The sequence below is a fragment of the Wyeomyia smithii genome, chromosome 2 (assembly GCF_029784165.1).
Source record: "Wyeomyia smithii strain HCP4-BCI-WySm-NY-G18 chromosome 2, ASM2978416v1, whole genome shotgun sequence".
NCBI lineage: Eukaryota > Metazoa > Arthropoda > Insecta > Diptera > Culicidae > Wyeomyia > Wyeomyia smithii.
Genome location: NC_073695.1, coordinates 60983826 through 60997788, shown reverse-complemented (window position 1 = coordinate 60997788; position 13963 = coordinate 60983826). Strand labels below are relative to the sequence as shown.

Genomic DNA, 13963 nt, shown 5'->3' with positions numbered 1-13963 from the left:
CTGACGACGTAGTCGCCGCCGAAGGGCTGTTGCCTTTCGCAGTCGGAACACGCAGTCAGCGGTTGCGTTTCTTCATCATGCGTCGTTTTGTGACTGGAGAAATCTCAAACGACGTATACCTAATAACTTAGTTCACCAGATGTATCGCAGGTTCTTGATCGTTGTCTCAGCTCATTCGAAAAGCATTAATTTAAAACCGAAGTGAGGAAAATCGAAACATAATATCGGCCTACGTTTAGCAACACCAGAGCTATGCTACGCACGTTGACTCGATCATAAACCTAATGTATGGTTTTCTGAAATACGCATTCACGTACGATTTAAGGGCTATTCCCACTGCTTCCGTTCCGGGACCGGGCCGGGACCGGGCCGTGGCTGTTCCGTGTGTCGTCCGAGCTCGTTTGAGATTGATTGCATGCGTTCTTATGAACGCATTCACACCGACGCGCCGATCCCAGACCGGGGCAGCGTTGAGTTGCCGTCGTGCTGCCGCAGTGCGAGAGAAAAACTATCGTTGCCGACGATACTTTGTGTTGGCCGGAGAGTGCACGGAAGGCACTCGGGTGGATGCGTGTATGTTGTAGTGACATATTTCGCGCGGAGTGAGCTGCGGTATGAAAAAAAGAGAAAGACGTTTTTTCACATACACACATCAACATTTCTAAGCCAGAGCGCAGCGCAGGCACGGTTCAAACACGGCGCAGTGTGAATGCATGAAAAGTCCCGGACGAGCCCGGTCCAGGTCCGGTCCCGGAACGGAAGCAGTGGGAATAGCCCTTTATTCTTCACATTATTAGCGCCGGCATAGTTTGATTTGCATACTTTAATCTGTATCATTTTAGCATTTTGTTTCCAAATTGACTTTCTGCTGTTGTCTAATCAGTTTTGTTGAGGGCCTAATATGCTGTGGCATGTGCGTATCGGTTTGGTTTTGAGTTGGCTGCAGATTCAACTTACTTGAAAATCTTTTACCGCCTAATGGAGGACTACCGGCACGGACACTCATACAGATGTTGTTTTCATGCGGTACCTCCCGACGCGGACCCAGTGTAGGTGAACTGCACCGAATGTTGAGTGAGTTGCTGTCGCTGCGGGATGACATAATAAATATAACACAGACAAAACATCACCAGCTAAAGAAAGTAATAGCCTGCACACAATACACTGGCTGGCGAGTGAAAATAATGTGCGGCTTAAGCATGCGCAACGATTTCAATCATTAGCGATATGGATCGATAAATATGTGCCACATGAATTGATCTAATTCTTCGGTTAATACGTTAATCGATTGTTTGTGTGTGAACCGGCCAAAGTGGAGAGTAAACAGCATTGATTGTGAATGGAACGAAACAAGTCAATTAGGAGAGCCGGCGGCACCTGTGAATGTGATCTAATGTACATGCGGTCTTGTATCTTTTTTTTTGTTTCGATAATTTTACGTTATTTAACCAGTGAGATGAAGCCGGCGACCATAAATCAGAAACCACACAACCGATTTCAATAAAACTTGTTTCAAATGATTGGGCTGTCCCCAGAACCCTTAACTTTTGAATTTCGTTATGATTGAACATATGGTTCAAAAGTTATGTAAAGATAAGTTATCCTGAGGTTGTTTAAACGCACTCATTTTTCTCAGTGATGGCTGAACCGATTTTCACAAAATTAGTGTCAAATGAAAGGTCTAGTTGCCCCATAGGTTGCTATTGAATTTCATTGCAATCGGATTGTAACTGTGTCCGTTGTTCATAAAAATGTGAAATCACAAAATGAAAGTAAACATATTGACTTCCTCCTAACGATCACTGGCTAATTAAAAGGTAGAAAAATGATTGAAATGGCCGAATGTCATATACTACTCAACTCAGTTCGACGAATCGAGCATTTTCTGCATATATGCACGTATAGGTGTATATGTTTGTGTGTGGGTGTGTACGTGTGTATGTGCACCTTCCTTTCGCACTCACTTTTCTCAGAGATGGTCTGATCGATTCTTTCTATCTTGGTGTCAAATGAAGGGTCTTTTTCCGCTTAGGTTGCTATTGAATTTCACTGTAATCAAACTTTTAGTTTTGGCGCTGCGTCAGAATGTGAAAAACGCTCTTATATCTCAGAAGTTATGAACATAGTTGAATTCAAATAAACGGGCTTTCAAACCCTTAAACAATGAATTTCATAATGTTTAAACATGTGGTTTGAAAGTTATAGAAAGAAACGAAACCCGCGGACTGTTTCAAACTATAGCTACGATCAAAATATGTGGCCTCAACATCATTTAAATTTAATCTTGTACTATTTCAATGTTTGCGGCCTTGCTCGGGATTGAAGTTGAAATTAAAAGTCATTTCTATCATTTCACTTTTTGCCTTTCTCCTAGAAAGGTATAGCAATCACTGCAAAAACTAAAGGTATAAAAGAGCTCAAAAGGGCCGAATGTCGTATACCACTCGACTCAGTTGGACGAGCTGAGCATTTTCTGCATGTGTGTGTGGGTGTGTAGCGCTCTCCCAATCTCACTCGCTTTTCTCAGAGATGGCTGAATCGATTTCAATGAAATCAATTGCAAATGAAAGGTCTAGTTGCCCTATAAGACCCTATTGAATTTTATTGTAATCTGATTTCCAGTTTAGAGGTTATGTATCAAAATGTAAAAATCACGAAACATCAATATCTCATAAACTACTTAACCGATTTGAACAAAATTGGTTTCAAATGAACGGGCTACCTAAACACCCTCAACTTTTATGAAGATTGAACATATGGTTCAGAAGTTATAGAAAGAAACGTGTTCTGGAGACTGTTCAATCTCACTCATGTTTCTCAGAGATGGCTGGACCGATTTTCATAAAATCAGTGTCATATGGAAAGTCTTGTTGCCCCATAAAACCCTAATGATTTTTTTTGCGAACGGATTATTACTTTTCCTGTTATGTTTAAAAATGTGAAATCCAGCTATGAAAAGAAACATATTCTGATGACTACTAGGGCTCACTCACTTTTCTCAGAGATGGTTGACCCGATTTCCACAGAATCAGTATCAAATGAAAGGTCTAGCTGCCTCATAACACCCTATTGAATTGTGCTGTAATCGGAATGTAACTTCGTCTGTAATGTATCGAAATGTGAAAATCACTAAACTTCATTATCTTAGAAACTACACAACAGATTTGAACAATATTGATATCGAATGAACGGGAGAGTTAAGGGTTAACTGATGAATTATGATTGAACACGTGGTTTCAAAGTTTGACTCCCCCATACGTTCCCTTTTCATTTGAGTGTAATCAAACTTAAGCAACCGTTATGTTTTAATTTGTAAAACAACGAAAGTCTATTATCTCAAGTATTACACGACTTATTTGAACATAACTAGTGTCATACAAACGAGTCATCTCTCAAACTTACAAATAACAAACTTCATAAAAATTTGATATACTGTTCAAAAGTTTTGTAAAGAAAAGAAATTCAAAGACTATTCAACACTATAGGTGCTTTGATAAATATATAAGGCCTTAACATGATTTAAATGTGGTATCGTACTATTTGAACGTTCCCGGTATCACTCGTGATTAAATTGTTCGAAATTAAGTCATTTATTATATTTCGCTATTTCTGAAGCACTAACATTACGTCAAATTTCATATTGTATACTTTAATTACAACATCAATATTTTAGAACCCAAAGAGTGAGTATACCTTTTTGGATTTAAGCATTCATGTAAATCTATTTTTACAAATAGTAAGTTTGAATGAGAAAGGCTGAGTCTGACCGCTAGGTGGATCAATTTAGGTTGTTTATGGACACGTCAATTTAGTTTCTGGTGGCTTTCACAACTGACAGTTCAAGCGTTCTCGATTCTTGGGAAGACTGAATCTAGGAAACTTTGTATACATGAATATGAAATTTAAAGTCAAATTTGAAGCTCAACAGTTTCTAGATTCAGAAGAATACTCAGTTGGGCAGATTGATCTCAAATTAAATCTTGCACCTGATATTATGACCGTCTAGGAAACAGAGTACTCTTTGCACTATTTTGCCAACATGCAACCTAAAGTTATTAACAGATAGCTGTTGCGATTAAAACGAAATCACCTACTCCGAAGCAATTGGAAATGGATTGGAATTACGTTTTATTTTCATCCCAACAGTTGACCACTGTGCGGTAGCTTACAGAGGACAGTACACCGGCAAACCTAACATAAGAAGCATCAAAATGACGTGAACGGTGTTGATGGACGGTGGCTGGTTATGATTACGGTTATATGCGATCCGTGCATCAACGGTTGATTACTGTCGTGAAATGAAACCTACATGCATGAAGTCCGCGGGTAAGTACCGATATTTTAACACGTGTTGTTACGTAAGCATTATTTTCCTCGCAGGGTTCATATGTGACCTCTTGATGTTCTCAGACGGTTCAGAGCTCAGACTGTCCCTTGGACAACTTTTAATATTTATTGCTTCTGTGAGCAGTTGTGTAATGGATGATAGTTTACTATTGGTAGAAAAAAAACACCCTGGAGCAAATCCAAACCTATTATTTTAGGTTGATTTTTACTCTGGTAATCATTTAATCTGAAAGAAGATAAAATCGCACAAATTCCTAGTTACGTGATCGCTGAACTGTTGACTACGACAAATTCATTCGACCAGAGCCTAATTTGTCACATGCGCACAATAATAAAAATCAACGTTGACGGTTCCGCCCACAGCTTGTTATTTAGTATCGCAGAACGAGCAAAAACTCGTTCCTTTTGATCATATGCTTTCGAAAGTAGCGTTCCACTATCAAAGCCAAAGAACATATCGCATATCGCACACCTTCGCGCAACAATCATTCTGCAGATCCAATCCGGTGCTGCGTTGCGGTACAATACCGCACCGGCTTACGTTTCGATCGGGTACCAACGAAGAGTACTGGTGACCTTAGGTAAGAAGGAAAGAAATAAAAAACAGTCTGACGCCGTAAAATCAACACTCACAACTCACGATCCCACGGACCTGCGGTGCAACTAATTGATAGAGCAGAAAGCCACGAAAACCACACCCGCTTTGGTTGCTGGGTACACGCGAAGACGGATTGGTTAATCTCGAATCTAGCTGAGCTGAGAACTTAGGTTTCGCAGATGTCGATCATTTCGAAAGGGCATAGTTCTCGGTCCTCCAGAGCAGCAGAATCCATGCTGTTTATAACCTTGAGCGCGTGGTTGTGCGCGGTTGGGTTAAAACGGGTTCGCTGGGTTTGTCACGTGTGATAAAAAGTGTCTAATAAATTACTTTTTGTTAATTTTTTAACGGCTCGGTTTGCTTGGAAATTATTCAGTAGTGTGAACTCTGTGATTGTCAATATAACGGTCGTTGAAATACGCAATAGATAGTTAATAAGAAAAAATGTCTAAAACAGTGTCAGTGAAAAATAACTATTTAAAATATACAACAAAATGAATATTATTTTGTTGTGTTTCTTAACAATGAAAACTATTTTTAAATTAGTTTTGGAATCGAAAAAAAATCTACAATCTCTGATTGTTATTTCACTAAACAGTCGCCATCAAATGGCTAATCAACTGGCACCAGGTCGCAAACTAGATAATCTCGCACTCTGCATAATCTACGCACTCAGAATGTCCGCATCTGGCCACCACAAAAACTCGGGTGGTTTTTAACGCCGCTTTCATCGAGCTCGACATCGCCTCGACTCGACCTTGACAACTCGATTTGCACAAAAAAAATATTTAAAATTATTAGGAAAATAACAAAATATGCTGATAAACTCATATACAGACAGAAAAGGTCAAATATTAGCATTTTTCCATATATTGGCCCACAAATCAACATTTTTTAATAGTTCAGCAGATATATTGAATCCGGAAATTGTAAATACGGTACAGAAATTACCTTGGTATTTTCAACGATTAGTGCATGACTAGAACGAGAAAAAAGTGTATCCAGGGAAGTTTGTTTCCCAATAGAATCTATTTTTAGAATGATTTGAAAAATGTATGCGATTTGATAACATAAAAAATAAATGAGAATAGTTCAATTTTCTGAAAAAAGTTCTGAGAAAATTTTATCTATATAGATTTATAACATTCACAGTAAAGAAAATTTACATTACTTTAAATGCACATAAATGGAGCATTGGAAACCACGTAATATTCCGTGTGGCATTATATTCACATGCAAAGTAAATGAATATATTGTGAATTTGTATGCATATTTATATTCGAAGCTTTAAGTTTATATCAATTAACGTACAAATTTACATGTCTTAAAACGATTCTGTATTGTACATTATTTACGGTGTGAAATTGTATATGTTTTTCACTTTATGTGTTAGAAATCGTTATGTGCTTTCATTTGTATTAGTTGTAAATTTCATTTTTTGGTACTGTGTTGATCTGATTTGAAAATTTAACATAACCATATTTAATAGCACATTCTTAGCAAAAACATATAAAAAAATTTCAACCCATCCAATATTTGAAAAATTTACTACTGAAGTGACGTTTGAAAAAACTTTCTCAAAAATATATTAGTTAATTTTCCAACGCGCCTGTTTAAAAAGTTACTCGAGAGAAAAACCATGATCAATCAAAAATACAATCTTGTGTGAAAATCATCAAGTCAGTAAAGTTACATTCGAACATAGTAAATAATAAGTAGTAGTAGTAGGTAATGTAGATACAGTCAAACCTGTTTTTGTGCGAGGGACTGGGACTGCACAAAATAAATCGCACAAAAAAAACATCGAGGCATGCTAGGAACGACTCACAATTGTAGAGGGTGATACGATATTATTTTATGGGGAAATTATCTTCCCAGTAGTTTAATTGGCCGAAACACTATACCGGGGAAACATCGAAGATTGCGGGTTCGAGTCCCATCTGTGTGAGGAAAAATTTCCGGGGTATAAATTACACCTTCTGTTCACGTTCATTTATCGTATTTATCGCCGCTTTACTAAAACTCAATATCAGCGTGTTGGTATACTTCCACACCCCTTTTTGTTGTTGCCACCGAGTATTGATCGCAGACTCGAAGACCCCAAGCGCTAGCCGAACGGCATTCTTCCACGTCCACGATTCATGTCCATAAAGCACCGGGAGGATCAGCGTTCTGTAGAGCACAAATTTCGTGCGGATCTGTAGGCTACGGGTCTTAAGCTGGCCACGTAATTCGTAATTAGCCCCGTTCGCTGCCGCAATCCTTAAAAGCACTAAAGGCGTTGAAAAGGTTGTGGTCTCCGTGGCTCTGTGGTTAGCGATGTTTGTCGGCTAGTTCTCCCACATGGTTGTGATATCGGGTTCGAGTCCCGATCTTCTAAAAAGTTATTGGTCATACAGAAATACATATTTTTGCCGAACATTTCATCTCGTTATAGTTCAAAATAAAAAAAAAATCATTATCGGGTTTTCAAGGGTTAATTAAACTTTGAATTTCTCATTATTATGCAATAATACGCAGATAACCAATTGTTTTTCTAGAAGAACATTATTTGTTTAATCCGGGTTAATCCGGTTGGTAAACGGCTGGGCAATGCGTACCAGCAGTACACCCGTACTAGTTGTCATAAAATAGACCCCAGTGTGGTCCATAGCATAAGCCCAGCAACTCCTATCCCTACCTCCACGTGGTACCGATTGGGATACGAGCAACCAAGGGAAGATCGGTTAACCGGGGGGAACTTGGTCGTATGCTGACAGGGAAGAGGGAGCTGTTCTCCTTGTAGAGCAGCTTGCCTGAGCGTCTGTTCCTCAGGTTAGGGGCGGCTCAAACAACGACTGATCCGGAGCGGACGGCTGAACTATGAAATGCGGTGTCTCGCCAGCTACACGCAAGACGGCAGCCCCGTTGCGAGACGTAGTATCACATCTACTACAGTGGCGGCGATAGAGCGGAACGGGGCGTCGGTTTTGTGCTACTTGGAAACCAAATGAAGCGTGTTATTAGTTGGAGGCCTATTAATGACCGTCTATGCGTATTGAGGATCAAGGGCAGATTCTTCAATTACAGCCTTATCAACGTGTACGCGCCGACAAACGATAAACCGATGACGTAAAGGAGGAGTTCTATGAGCTCCTTGAGAAAACGTATGGAGAGTGCCCACAACACGATATAAAGATCGTCATCGGAGATCCGAACGCACAAGTCGGACGAGAGGAGTTCTTTCGTCCCGTTATTGGTAGGGAAAGCCTACTCTACTACCAACGACAGCGGCTTGAGGTTAGTGAACTTCGCCGCGGCCAGGGGCATGGCCATCTGTAGTCCCATTTTGCACGTCTGAACATTCGGAAGCACACCTCCCAGATGCCTCCCAGGTACATGCTGATCGACGGCCGGCACTTTTCAGACGTCATAGATGTGCGGTCCTTTCGAGGGCCAAACATCGACTCGGATCACTATCTCGTGGTAGGCAAGATTCGCGCCCGGTTTTCCAACGTATTTTAATCGAGATCGGCGAGGAAGATACGTCTGGACATCCAGAGGCTATCAGCGGAAGGAGTTGCTGCAGAGTATGCTCGGAAAGTTGATAGACGGATCGGTGAACCAGCTGGAGTGGACCTGAACGAGAAGTGGAAGCAGATAAATGATGCGATCAGCGAAACAGCGCGAGAAGTGATAGGCATGACAACGGGAACCACGCGTAGTGGGTGGTTCGATGCTGAGTGTCTAGAGGTGACGGAAGAGAAGAACCGAGCCTGCGCCAACACGTTAGTAGCAACTATCGTATAACGCGTCACATGCGTGAGAAATACCGGGAGGCAAGAACTGCCGAAAAGAGGCTTCACCGCCGTAAGAAACGTGAGCACTATGATCGCGTCCTCGCGGAGGCGGAGAATTGCTTCACCACGCACGACACGAGGAGTTTCTATAGAACGATCAACGGAACCAGGAACCGGACCGTACCAGTACCTGCCATGTGCAATGACAGGGAGGGAAACCTGATTACCGATAAATCGCCAGTCGTTGGAAGCAACATTTTGAAGTGGTATTGAACGGTGAGGAAGGTAGGAGAGTCGTCGAGGGGAACAGGATAGAAATTGGGGAGGACGGACAAGCCGTGGACCCACCAACATTGGACGAGGTGAAGAATGCTTGCAAAGAGCTAAAGAACCACAAAGCCGCTGGGAAGGACGGTTTACTGGCCGAACTTTTCAAAGTCGGGAGCGAGCGGCTGTGTAGTGCAATTCACTAGATTATCCTAAGGATATGGTCTGAGGAACAACCACCTACGGGCTGGTTGGAAGAACTCATATGCCCTATCTACAAGAAGGGACATAGGCTCGACTGTAGTAAATATCGAGGCATAACCTTCCTCAATTCCGTTTACAAAATTCGCTCCCGTATCCTGTTCCAGCGACTGAGGCCGTTGCAGGAAGCCTTTGTTGGAGAATACCAATGCGGTTTTCGAGTGGGGCGATCTACAACGGACCAGATGTTTACCTTGAGACAGATTCTCGACAAGTTTAGAGAACACAATTTGCAGACGCATCATCTGTTTGTTGACTTTAAGGCGGCGTACGACACAGTGAAACGCAACGAGCTTTGGCAAATAATGTTAGAACATGGTTTCTCAACAAAACTAGTTAAACTGTTACGTGCGACGCTTGACGGTTTCACATCATGCGTCAGAACAGCGGGCGAATTTTTGAACGCGTTTGTGACGTTAGATGGTCTGAAGCAAGGTGACGGGCTCTCGAACTTGCTGTTCAACATAGCTTTGGAAGGTGCAATACGAAGGGCAGGGTGCAGAGGCGCGGCACCATCATCACTAAGTCTCACATGCTTCTAGGCTTCGCGGACGACATTGATATAATTGGTGTTAACCGTAGAGCAGTTGAGGAGGCCTTTACGGCTTTCAAAAGGGAAGCTGCGAGAATTGGACTCACCATAACACTGCCAAAACAAGATACATGGTGGCTGGCAGAGAGCGTGATATTTTTGCGGGTGTTGGTGCTGCGGTGGAGATGGATGGGGATACTTTCGAGTGGTCGGTTTTAATTTGTTTATCTTGGTACTCTCGTGACATGAGACAACGAGGTGAGCCGCGAAGTGAAGAGGCGGATTGTGGCGGCGAATAGGGCTTATTAGGGATTGCGTAGCCAGCTTAGGTCCCGTAGCCTACAGATCCGTACGAAATTTGCGCTCTATAGGACTCTGATCTTCCCGGTGGCGCTCTACGGACATGAATCGTGGACGTGGAAGGAGGCCGATCGACGAGCGCTTGGGGTCTTCGAGCGTAGAACCCTGCGATCGATACTCAGAGGCAAGCTAGAGAATGGGTTGTGGCACAGGCACATGAATCACGAGCTGTACGAAGTATACAAACACGCTGATATTGTCAAGCTGATGAAACACGGCAGGTTAAAGTGGACTGGCCACGTAGTACGAATGGCGGAGAGCGACCGGCAAAGATAATATTCAGCAGGGAACCGGATAGAGGCCGACGACTCCGAGGCAGACCTCGCACGAGCTGGATGTGTGCTGTCGACGAGGATGCCAGAGAAGCGGCTGTAAGGGGAGACTGGAGAGTAGCAGCCCAAGACCGAGTTTTGTGGAGACGTATCCTGGATTCGGCATAGGATCCTGATGATCTGTCGCCATAAAAGTAAAGTAAAGTAAGTATTTGTTTAATGGAATCTTTACGATTGTTTCATTGACGAGAATTCGTACTATTTCAAAAAACTTTGTTATTTTTGAAAATGGCTTTTTTACAATCTTCAGCAAAAGTATGGGCCCATAAAAAGTGCATAATTTTGAAGAAGGATTGAAAAATATAAAGAATCGTGAGATAAAGTTATAATGAAAAAATGTGAATTTTTAGTCAAAGTTTAATACATGACGTCATCTAATGTGAGATAACAATAGGTTTATTATTTTTATCCTTCGTTTACTTTTAAACGCAGCACAAAAACACCTATTTTTGATATCCTCTCATTTGGTATAGATTCTCAAAATTTTACGCGTGGGTTACAACACTCTGTCAGATAGGTCCCCTTCCTTCTCAAGCGATACTTATTTTATGTGAGAAATCGTATTTTATGTGAGAAATCGGGAAAAAAAACTTTTTTTCTGCTATATATAATCGAGTCTAGAATTAAATATAATCGAATCATATATATATTCGTACTAGGGTGAGGAACGACTTAAGCAGTAGCGCCTATTTTAATCAGTCGAAGAAAACAGGTCTTAAACTCCTGAATTTTGATCAATATCGACAATTTTAATAATGGAAACGAAAACTTTGATTGTCTAGCTGTCTTACGAATATAAGAAATACCGTTAATCACAAAGTAAGCGGTGAACAAACATCATTCGAAACAAATTGACCTATATTGCAGCCATTCAGAAACCACTTCGGGTGCTGAAAAAAACGGCTGCTAAACGGATGGAAACTGCTTAAAACAGGTCCGGGGTGATTAGAATAGTGTCCCTCGATTGGTAACTTTAATTGGTTATTGTTACAGTTCGCTAACTAAGTTTTACAATCTGGAAACAAGTTCTGACAGAGAAAAAGATAGAGAACAGATTGATATACTTCTGTTTGAATTTCACCCAACACATTTCGAGTTTTTCGTCTCAATACACAGGCGGTTCTTAAAGCTGCTTAGAATATGTTCCATACCCTACATGATCTGGCAAGCGATCTACTCATGTGGCGAAAGGAGTGGGCCTTTCGTGACTATCGGGACTGTAAACGGGGAGATCTACCTCAAGGAGTGTCTACAGAAGCAGCTGCTTCCCATGTTGAAGCCACATAAAGGCCCTATGATCTTATGGCCGGATCTAACTTCGTGCCACTATTCAAATCATGTTTTGGAATGGTACGAAGCCAACGAGACAAGAACCCCCCAACGCACCGGAACTAAAGTCGATCGAGAAATACTTATTATGAAGCAGGCGCTACGGAAGCATTCCAAAGAGATCAAATCCGAGGAAGACATTATAAAAAGTGGGTTTTCGTACAGAAAAAGCTGCAACCAGATGCAGCACTACAAAACCTAATGAGTGGAGTTAAGCGTAAGGTGCGAGCGTACTGTTATGGTATTGAAGTTGAATGAAATAAATATGCTAAAGACTCACTAATGAGTTATATTTTATTGTCTAAAAGTTTGAAAGGATCTGAGTACAGGATCTAAGTACAGTAAGGTATTTCTTTACTCTAGGGATGCGTTCCAAATTTGTATGGAATCGCGTAAAAAAGGCTTTTTTGAGTTGCAAATATAACGAAGCAAACCGTCCTAAAATGTTTGAACCTCGTTTGAATATTATCGTAGTCAATCTAGAGACCACAATTCAACATTTTAGATTTTCAATATTTACACCAAAATTGTGAATTTTTTTGAAAACGGATATATGATAACCTTTAGCCTAAAACGGTAATGAGGTTGATATCTTGTACAGTTTTGAGTAATTAAGAAAAGCAAAGTATTTTTTCCGTGATGCATTTTGATGTGGGACGCCCTTTATGAACATTATCATAATGTATAGTAGCATTTTATAAGTTATAAGTCACACGAGCTATTATAATTGTGCCGAGTATGACTTGTGAAATACAATAGCTTTTAAATTCAACTACCACGCGATGCAATTTTGAGATGTTCTAGTGTGTTTTATGGTAGCCCTAGGAGGTTAGGGGAGCTCCGTAGCAGCAAGGTTTGAAAAGTCTGCTTTAATAAGCGGGTGATAGTGGGTTCGAATCTTAATAGAATTTGTTGAAAGATTTTAACATGGGTTTATTCTCCGGTTCTCCACCACTCTGCCTTCAAGTTAAATTCTACGGAACCCCTGTTGACTTTACTCCTAACAAAAATAAGTCCCGCTTATAATTAAACAGGTTTGGGTGACGTAAAATAGTTTTCTTCAGGAAATTGTGGTTATGGTACGATATTGGCCGGAGGAACGACAAAAAATAATTCCTACTTATAATAAAACTGACCAGAGGTATAGCCTTAAGAGCCTCTTTAAAGAATTGTAATTGTGACGCGGTGTTGGCAAGAACTACGAGGTTTCGAGAAGACTAACAAACTAAGTCCTTCTTATAATAAAACTGACCAAAGAAATATTAATCCTCTCTAGAGAATTGTAATTGACGGTAATGGCATGGAAAACGAGGTTTCGATAATATTCTTCCCTCTTAGAATAAACCTGGCCAAAAGAGGAATGTTAGGTGAGGTCTCTTTTTTGTGTTTCTCGTAGCCAAATCAATTCAAACGTTAGTTCTATTGAGGAGACACCAATTGTACGTCCATGCACTGGCAAACTGTTGGCGTGAGTTTAATGGTGCATACTATTTACGTTACCTGATTAGATTCGCTGCTAATAAGCTCAAGTAATTAACTATTTTAATATGCATTCCTCACACCATACCTAAAACATGAATTTACCGGTGTTGAAAAAATAAAACAAAGATGCGATCATGTTAACGTTAATCGTCTTCTTGTATACTATTCAAACCGAAGAAATGTAATTTCAGCAACAATCCATGGAAAAATGTTTGCTTGTCACAAATCACGAAGAAGCCGCTTTTAACCATTGTTGCAAAGTTCGCAGATTAGCATCGATGCTCTACTTCAAAAGAACTACGCAATTGTTTCGCACGAGCAAGGGAAGCTACCGGCATGGAGTGCTGCCTTAATTTGTACCCAACTGTGAAGCACCACAACAGATGAGCTTTTGTGTACCATCAAATGCCGCGGACAAATCGATAATTCAAATGGGTCAATTCACAGAACCATAGCATTTCGATTGAAATAGCATTTACCACCCTCTGGTCGGGGTACGGTTGCCATTTGGGAGATTTGATTGGGGAATTACGACTGGTATTTGAATAATCGCTCAGAGGATGATCGTAATTGGAACGATGACTTGTGCCACGCGTTGTCCTTCGGATCTTTTGTCCGCTTTTAATAACGAAAAAGACTTAGAAAAAAAAAATTCTGTGGAATGCTTTTTTAACTG

The 13963-nt window shown here is 40.8% G+C and overlaps 1 protein-coding gene across 2 annotated transcripts in view; it reads right to left on the bottom strand.

Moving 5' to 3' along the window:
- The window catches only part of LOC129723798 (peroxisomal targeting signal 2 receptor), a 216508-nt gene that overhangs the window by 86074 nt on the left and 116471 nt on the right, over nucleotides 1–13963 (bottom strand). The window lies entirely within an intron of this gene.